This window comes from Lucilia sericata, unplaced genomic scaffold (assembly GCF_015586225.1).
Source record: "Lucilia sericata isolate MDLA Ls3-8-SP2 unplaced genomic scaffold, ASM1558622v1 Contig005951F_arrow, whole genome shotgun sequence".
Lineage (NCBI taxonomy): Eukaryota > Metazoa > Arthropoda > Insecta > Diptera > Calliphoridae > Lucilia > Lucilia sericata.
This window is the reverse complement of record NW_023997646.1, coordinates 1949-12140: the sequence shown is the minus strand read 5'-3', so window position 1 is coordinate 12140 and position 10192 is coordinate 1949. Positions and strand designations below refer to the sequence as shown.

General features: G+C 30.4%; 1 pseudogene; it reads right to left on the bottom strand.

Annotated features, from left to right (window-relative positions):
• Positions 1-541: 541 nt before the first annotated feature.
• Positions 542-1910, bottom strand: LOC119615579 (annotated as a pseudogene).
• Positions 1911-10192: the final 8282 nt, after the last annotated feature.

Sequence of the window (10192 nt, the reverse complement as noted above, 5' to 3'; positions counted from 1 at the left end):
TATAGACTAGACTATAGACTAGACTATAGACTAGACTAGACTATAGACTATAGACTAGACTAGACTATAGACTAGACTATACTATAGACTAGACAATAGACTAGACTATAGACTAGACTATAGACTAGACTATAGACTAGACTATAGACTAGACTATAGACTAGACTATAGACTAGACAATAGACTAGACAATAGACTAGACTATAGACTATAGAAAAACAAACATATTTCCTAATCACCCATATTTTCCCTTTAAATCGATAAAATCGTCTGCAACTTCGTTAAAACAAATTTAAAATTATTTATAAATACTAGGTGCATCCCTTTTAATATTGTAACGGTATCGGTTGATTCACGCGAATTAGCATACTTTTTATTACCACAAATTAATCTATTGTTATAAGCTGGTACACCTATGTCAAGATTGTTAAAGTCTGTTCAAATAATTCTTAAAAATTTTTGTTTTTGCACTTGCAAATTTCTTTTCAATTCTTCAGACTTAAATATTTACCTTATCAAACGTGTTTCTTATAAAAACATATTTTACAATTTAAATATTTATTTTGCTAAGTAACTACAATAAATATACGAAAGTACTACTAACAACATTCAGATGCAGTTTAGTTTATATAAAATTCTTGAAATTTATAACTTATACTAGAATTAAAATGAACTTATGAAATTATAAATAAGGCTCAACTTTTGAAAACGAGTTTATTGTGTAAATCCTGATTGGGTGTAAGGGGGTTAACAACCACCAGAGGCAGAACTACAATGCGGAAATTAACTTCATTAAATTTTGGGTGCCAGCAGCCATTTTCTAGAAATTAAGAAATTTTTAAATTATAATTCAAATATTATTAAACAAAAATAAGCAATAATACCTGGAATCTATTAGACAACATCCATAATTCTTCATTACCCTGATGATTTCTCACCACTTTCATGCCACTAACAAATTGCAATTCTTCCGAACTAATGGGTAACTTTTTTATATTAATACTATCATAGGGAGTATTAACATTCCACACTATCAACTCGATGGGATTAAAGGTGACACAATACATATTCCCATTGCTATCCACAGCCGAGGCAACGCATTCACTACTGCGTTTACCCAAAGGTCTGAATGTCTCATGCATATTTTCCATATCGTGTTCGAATAGAGTACCATTATCCAAAATTCTTAAGGTATAGCATACTCTGTTACACTAGCCATGGGATGGAAATATAAATTTTGTTTATCGGCTGCCATGCCAATAATACCATCCATTAAAACGAACTTTCACCAGCGACCGTATGATAACCATAATTTGGATCGGATACATAAACATATTCTCAATACGCCAGGCGGTATTTTGCATATAATCATAGACTACTAAACATGATAATTGACATCGGCTACATAGACCATGGCACGTCTGCAACTACCTCTTGGTGGAGGATCTTTTACATCCACTATGGGGGTAACAAACAATGAGGCTCCGGATATATAGAGACTAGAGTTGAAACGATAACGATGTATCAGCTGATCGGTATTTAAATCGAATAATAGTAACTGTGGAGCACATTGAACATCGGCACCAACCATACCCGAATCAATTACCCACATTTGATTGCATTCGGTGACCTAAACGAAAAAGTTTAATTTAAAATTAAATCCAAAAAACGATATTCAGTTCCCGTGCGTACACTTGACGGGGAACTCGGAGATAACTTTAACTTACCGCCACACGAAAAGCGGATGTAATAGCATCACAGTTTTTCCCATTTCTATTATTATGAGATTCATAATTAGGATACGGTTCCAATAAAGGACCATTAGGTCCCTTCTTATCCGAAACTGTGGCTAATGTGTAAGGAATGCCATCTTGAAATTTAGGTATGGTAACAAAGGTTCTCAAAAGATTTTATCTAAAAATGAAAAACATTTCAAAATTAAATTTAAATAATAAAAATCCACTAACAACTTACTATGATAATGTGGTTGTACATCTATGGGTATAGCATTACTGGGTATTAGATTTCCACTAGACTCAGCTTCTTGTTTGGCCTGATTGCTGGGAAAACTATAGTCTAGTACATTCCATTGATAGGGTACTTCGGCATTATTCTGTCTGGGTACTGGTTGAAAACCATAAGAAGGCTTAATCTTTATCTTCATGGATTTTGCACATGGCATGCAGCTTAAAGCTATTAATAAGCTCAAAGAGATATAGAAAAGTTTCATGATCTGTAAAAAGTTTTAGGTTTTATTAATAAGTGAAATTCTGCTTTAAATGTTTTCTATAAAAATATTCTTTCTATAGTAAAGTGTGGTTAATAGTTTGCTGACTTAATAGATCTAACTTCTAAACATTAAAAATTATATAATTTTTTATGTTTATAATTTATTTGCCATATACTCACTAATTTATATTAATATTAATTGTTTAAAGCACGTATGTCTTAAAAAAAGCTTTTAAATTTATATAATTTTGTAATAAAGTTTAATTTATGAGTTTTTTCGGCTCGAGATTTTGCTATAAAGTTAATCGTAAAATTTCTTAGAAATTCTTAAGAAAAATATTATGTCAAAAATTACGTGCTTCTGTAGTTGTAAAGCTTTTAATCTTTTTTAATCTTTTTTGATATTTTTTGAGTTTTTTTTATTGCTGGATTCAATTCCAGTGGTAGATTACGTCTACAAATGTTGATTTCTGTAGCATTAACAAAATATTTCTTATTAAACAGATTCCAGAAATTTGTATAAAAGAAATTCGCTTTCTTAATCAAAATTATATAAACAAAATTTTTTATTTTTTTTTTAGAGAAGTACTATTAATAGAAAGTACATTTACGTCATTATGAAAACTCTCTATGACCGTATATAAGTAAGTTTAAATGAAGTCGTAAAGTATCAACCGAAAAGATCCCCCTTCGGAAATTTTCAGTTCTTGTTTTTAATGGACAATTCTAAAAGTTGTTTAAAAATACCAAAACCTACTTACAGATTCTAATTCAATCTAGTGTTTTGGTTCCATATTGTGGAAAATTTAAAAAGTTTAATTTGAAGAACAAGAAAGTTCCTTTTTATAGATTATGATTCAATCAAGAGTCGAATGGACTCCGTTTTGATAGGACTCCTCGTCAGATGTAGATCTGTATAGTTATAGATTCAGCCGTTAGACTTGAGAAATCTCAGGAGGTTATTTAGTTTGGACCCAGATATCTCACCTAGGTTGGATATGAAGTGACTGCCAAAAATGAAATTGTTACTCTTAAAGGCTAGAGCGGGCATTCGCAGAGAAATGAGGGTTCGTCTCTTCCTTTTTCCTGTCTTCGCAACTGCTACTGTATAAAGGGCCCACGTCGTCTTATATTGATAGCACGATATATACCGCTTATTTCGGGTTATATGGTGTCTTCTACGTTTATCATTGAGAAAAGTCCACAATAACCTGATCCCTCTATATGTGCCTATTTTTTGCCTTTTTAAGAATGAATCTGAGAATACTGCTTTTGATAAAACTTAACGGAGTTGGATATATTTTCCCTTGGCGCAGAGACCCAATCAAGGTGAATGACAGACAAGCAGATATTTCTTGCATTGTCTGACTAAAAGGGAAGTGGTAGTATAAGAGTTTAGAGAGAGTCTAGTGGAAGGAGTGCCGCTTGGCTATCGACAAAAATGTCTATGTTTCCACAAATATTGATCTCTTATAGTACCCTACAGGCTGACATTATTGCAGATATCTCCGTCGGAAAACACTACAGTTTTTGTAATGATTCTGGTGGTATATTCGCTCGGTAGGTTACCCCTATACCTCTCGTTCCTAGAAGGAACAGAAGCGTTAACACCTTAGCATATCCATATGTTCTTGGTCTCCAACTTTCTGATGAGTTATGAAGATTTATAGGTAGGATACAAGTTTTCAGAACTTCTAAAGGACTAGTTCTTAAAACACCTATTATTCCAATGCATTCTGATCTCTGAACTTCGAATAGTTTGGTCTACAATAAACTTCCTATTAGTTGAAGTCCATCATACAAGATATCCCTATATAAGAATGAGATGTACTATAGTTGTGTACATCCATTTAACTACATATGTTAGAACTAAGTCCCCATTTCATCCCAAACATCTTACGTCAGGTTTCGTAGGCGACCGTTGCCTTCTTGACTTTGTGTTGGATATTAAGTAACCCTAATTACTTGGAATCTGGAAATATTCCTAGATACTAGCATTTTTTGATAAGGAAATTTCATAGTTCTTTAACCGCGACAAGTTCCAGTACTGTCATGCTTGGATTCACTCGTAGGCCACTATCTTTGGACCCTTTATTAAGTAGCATCGGAGCTTTGGACATAATATCACTAATCATGTCAGGAATTCACGATACTATAATACTATATTTGACTTCTTTCAAATTACTTCTTACTACTTGAGCATGACTTCAGAAGTAGTTAATTTGGAATCTCAAAAACGGACATACCTCCTATTAGATTTTACTTTAAAGGCTGTATAAGGTTTTTCCTTACTAAATTCAAAGCCGATCTAGTCATATCCGTACGTCTGTCGAGAACACGATATTCTGTCATTTTCTCCAAATATACTTATGAAAATGGGCAAAATCGATCCACATTGAAATCTAGCCCCAACATAAGGTTCCTTTCAAAAATTACTTTAACGTTCATAACATATTATAAGAGAATAAGATCGAGATATCGTGTCGTAAAGTTTGGAAAAACGCCTTTCTAAGACTTTATAGCTGCGCCAAGACAACTTTATTTATAAAATATATTAAAGTTCATTCTGTCAGCTTTAAAATAAAGGCTGTACATTTGACATATGTATCTTCTTCTTCTTCGAGATATCAACATTTCGTACATTTCTTTAAAATCTGCTGTAATTGCTGAGATATCATTCGTTGAAAATTGGCGAGTGGACAGACATCGTTAAATCGATTTAGAAAGTGATTTTGAATGGATTGAAACAATCTTCAGGAAGGTGTGCTATATTGGTAATGTAGAGTATAAATACCATGAATATACTGAAAACCATGAGTTTTCAAGCTTTAGTGACAGATATCTCGAATGATGTTAAGCTTCTATTTTTAAGTTGACAGAATGGACTTTCAGATGTTGGCATACAGCATTTGATAAAGTTGTCTTACGGGTTGTCATAACGTCACAAAAAAGGAAAAAATTTTTTTTTTCAAAATTCTGGACACGATATCTCAAATCTCAGATGTGATGGAGAAAATCTGAGGATTCAAAGCGTCTCAATCCTTTAAAAAAGAATCTTGATCTCAGGGTTTCTACTTTTTTCAAGTTTTATCGGTTTGTGTAATCTTAAATTAACAATCTAATACAATATTTTAGAAGAATGAAGGTTTACACATATTTTATATTTCAGATTTTATTATTTCACGAATATCACAAATTTATTTTCGATTTTATTAAATTGTTTTTAATTTTATTTTCTAATAACAACATTCTTTAATTATACATTACTTTATGTTAATTACTTTTATTATTGGAAAATTTTAAGTGTAATTAAAAATCCTTGATAATTTTTTTTCAAGACCTAATTATTTAACACCAAATTTATTGTAATGAGATAACCTTTTACCAAAAAATGAGTATTTATTTTACTTAGATCTGTTTCTTTCAATCACAAAATTAGACTGTTAAATAAATATTTATTAAATTAAAATACACTTTCTTTTTTATACAATTTTTTAAAAATCTTTTTACGTTTTTTTTTTACCAACAAAATTAAATGTAAATAATATTTAAATTATCGATTACATAAAAAAAACGAAAATATTTATTTTAAAATTATTATGATATTATGATAATTATGCAAAAATTAAAAGTTTGTAAAACGATTTAAAGCATTTAATTTACACCATATTTTAGTTTGTATAACTAATAGGTATAGTTAGTACCTTTCTTTTGGGCAAAATTTATTAATTTATTACTTTTTTTTAGGTAGTAAACTTGTTTTGCGAAAATATTTTATAAAATAGAAACCCGTTACAACGAATCTCAAACAATCGAACGATTTGTCAAGACGCACGTCTTCACTGTTTAAAAAACTATTTAAGAATGAATGATGCGACAAGTTTAAGAATACTTTAAGCCGCTACTAAACTTATTTATTGTTCATATGTGTTGGTTTAAATATTGATTTTTACTCTCTCTCCTGTCTAGGATGGGAAGGTATGTTTAATTCGTTATGTGGTTTGTCAACTTAATTAATATTTATGAAATAATATTGAGTTTTTCTCAAAATTCATCTTTTATTTTTAATATTTTGTAGTCCATTTTGGGATATGATTTCATAGCAGATGTCAAACTAGCAATGTTGTCAAAATCTTGTCAAACCTTTATGATCTTGCAAAACAAATTTCAATCGATTCTGTCAAACTGTGTTCAACATTTTTCAAAACTCCTAAAACTGATGAAATATTCTTATTACTCTTATTAACAATGGCGTAGAGTACTCTAAGGTCGTCTTTAATCCATAATACTTCTCCTTGTTTATATATCATACTCTCTACACAAACTCGTATTAATTTAGCAAGAGTATTAAAAGATCAATCCATTGATTAGCATTGAATTAGTTTGTATTTTTTTATATAAGTGAGTAAAGTTTTTGTTTTTAATTTTCTAATACTCATTCTCCTGATAACAAGTGTGATGCCATTGTCGATGATGATGTTTTTGATGACTTTATGATGTATAGCCTCTCCATAATCCATTCTGTACTTTTTATTATCATGTGTAATATTTCACAAGTTGGGATTTGTAGTAAAATATTTTGTTCTTCTAAAATGTGTACTATACAGTGTTTAAAGTTCAGATTAAAATAGTTATACAAATTTTAAAAACAAACAAGATCTAAAATGAATAGATCATTATTAAAATCTTAGAAATTTTATATTTTTAATTTTGTCACAATTAATATGACATATTTTAAACATTTTAGGAAATTATGATACTTCCAACATGCCGAACTGCAGGCAGGTTACACGTTTTAAGTTTTGTTTTCAATTACGTCTAAAGTAGCATCACCTAGCCTGGGTTATTCAAATTCAAATTTTTAAAATTTTTAAGAAATTAAAATGGTTTTACCAATATTTGTGATTTTCCAATTTTATCCCACTGTTTCAAGAAAAATACATTGTTAAAATTGTAATTTTTTATTTTATTTCTATTTGTTACACAATTTTTATTAAAATTATTCTAAAATACATATAATAAAGGGTTTTTACCAATTTCGAGTTTTCGGAAACAAAATTATTGATAAGACATTGATTGGTATTTTATAATGAAGTTTAATTAATACTGGGAAATATAATTTTCTAAAATAGTTAAATTTACTGAAAATGTATTTTAAAGATAAAAAACACGTGTGCGTTTTGGAAAAGTTTTACCTGATGAGATTAACGATTCTGAAAATATTTGCTGCACGCATCTTAAAAGTTTCTAAGGAAAACTTCTGTCATACTGGAATATATTTTAAAAGAAAGTGATGTATAATTTAAAAGCCTTGTCATAGATCGATAGATAGAAAGATTGTTAGATAGATAGATTGTTAGATAGATAGATAGATAGATAGATAGATAGATAGCCTGATAGATAGATGATCGATAGATCGCTTGTTCGCTCGCTAGCTCGCTCGCTCGCTCGCTCTCTCGCTCGCTCCTAGCTCTCTCGCTCGCTGCTCGCTCGCTGCTCGCTTCGCTCTCGCTCGCTCGCTCGCTCGCTCTCTCGCTCCTCGCTCGCTCGCTCGCTCGCTCCTCGCTCGCTTGTCGCTCGCTCGCTCGCTCGCTCGCTCGTCTCTCGCTCGCTCGCTCGCTCGCTCGCTCTCGCTCGCTCGCTCGCTCGCCGCTCGCTCGCTGCTCCGCTCGCTCGCTCGCTCGCTCGCTCTCTCGCTCTCTCGCTGCTCGCTCCTCGCTAGCTAGCTCGCTCGCTGATGGCTCGCTAGATCGTAGCTCGATCGATCGCTAGATAGCTAGATCGCTGTCTCCTGACCGTGAAAATCCTTAAACCTTAATTGTGCCACTTTCATTCGAGATACGTACTAAGGGCTAAAAAGGCTAAATCGGAGGGTCCGATTGTATGGGTGTTAGGCGAAATAATGGACTAATTTCAAACAAAATCAACTATGGTCTTCCTTGGGCGTTAAGCATACCGAATTTCATTGAATTATCTTAAAAAATGTGACCTATACTTAGATTACAAAGTTTACATAGACAGACAGACGAACATGGCATATTCGACTTAAAAATTCTAAGCCGATTGGTATACTTTAAGGTGGGTGTAGGGCCAATATTTTTGTGCGTTAATTAAATCACTATTTTATAACAGTCATTCCGAACTGCAGAGCAAATGAGATGACGAGCCTTTTGTAAAACACTTAAAACAAATAAAATCAAAAACGTCATAATGTGTTCATACAAAGAAATTAATATAAATACTAATAATGCATTATAATGGCCGTTTTTTTTTAATCTTCTACTCAACATATTATTATTCATGATAAGTCACTATCGTCATTTACATTTTGTGAATTTCCCACTTTTTTTTTCTCAATGGTTCAAAATTTTTAAATAGTGCAAAAAAATCCGCAAAATTTTTTCAAATCGATAAAGAAAAAATATACAATACCAAATTTTAGTCATCAATATTTCTAGTTTTTTTTATAAGGTTTTTGTACATACTGACGCAAACCGTTACGAAGTTAAACCACAAATTTTTATTGTTTGTTTCGTTATATGTAAATATGTATACAAATAATTATTTATTAAAAAAAGGTAATTTATCCTATAATTTATTAAATTTGTTTACCACATTAACAAAAATCTAATTTACAAAAACATTTATTAAAAACAATTAAATTTCCTGTTTTGGGGTTATTTTCTATTCTTAATTACAAAAATATATATTAAATTAATGATATAAGTAGGATGGTGCACGAAAAAAGATGGAAAGAATCAGTATTTTTCTTATTCTATATGATACTATATAGGGTATCATAATATTTCTGTAATATCCTAATAATAATCCTTGGTACTTATTCTAACTCTGTAAGTGAAGGGTGTTATTTGTTCGTTTCGGTATAAACTTTCATTTTTGTTGTCTTTATTTTTTTGTTGCTAAATTCAACTTTCTCTTGTGCCAATACTAGTTTTAATCAGGTTTATCAATCACTCATATCACTCTATTCAAAATGAACTTATGTATATAAAACATCTGCTTTTGCATTTTTTTCATTTAACACAAAATTTTTTATAAAAAATATAATGCAGATATTCTAGACACAAATTTAAAATACTGTTGTCGTTGCAATTTAATATTTCAAAAATGTCACAAAATTATCCATCAAATTAAAATGAATACAACTTAACATTTCTAATTAAATAAAAAATATTTTGAATTCAAAGGGGTAAATAAACATTAGATTTGATTATTTAAGTTTAATATTATTTACATTTACAAACAATGTAATCGACATTTACTACTCTAGCAACTAATATGTCGTTAAAAATCTTCTACAACAAAATTGTTTTCAGTATAAATAAACAAAATTGTTTAATTATGTTTAGAAAATTTCTGCTACTCATCTTATTAAATTTGAAATATATTTAATACAATTTATTTTATTTGCCTATATCATAAATATTTACTAATTTAAATATTTAATTTTAATTAAAATCCATATTAAAATCCTATTAAAACATGTACATAATTTCATTTTGAAACATATGCAAATGTTTTACTTTCATCATAAAATTCTATTAATTAAATGCATGTTTTCTTCCCTGGAAACAAATATTCTGGTTGATGTCAGTCACACTACTTTCATCCAAAATGTGTAAATTGAATTTGCTTTTTGTAATAACAGGCGTTCAGTAATTTAAGCAGGCACGTTTTTTTGTAGATAATTATTTTTTGTTCAGAAAAACTTAGCGTAAATTAGGGCTCTACTTATTAATTTTTCTATTTCACTTTATGCGACCTCCCTAAGTTGTGCTATTCTTGGTTGTAGAATGATATTTCAGATGCGTAACTATTTGAAATATTACTAGAGCCTTAAGTTATGCACATACTTCGATGTTATTGTTAAAATAAAAATGTAACCTGCTGCTGAATTCTGTTCACCTGTATTTGATGGAAATTTTAAAATTTGATTTGTTTC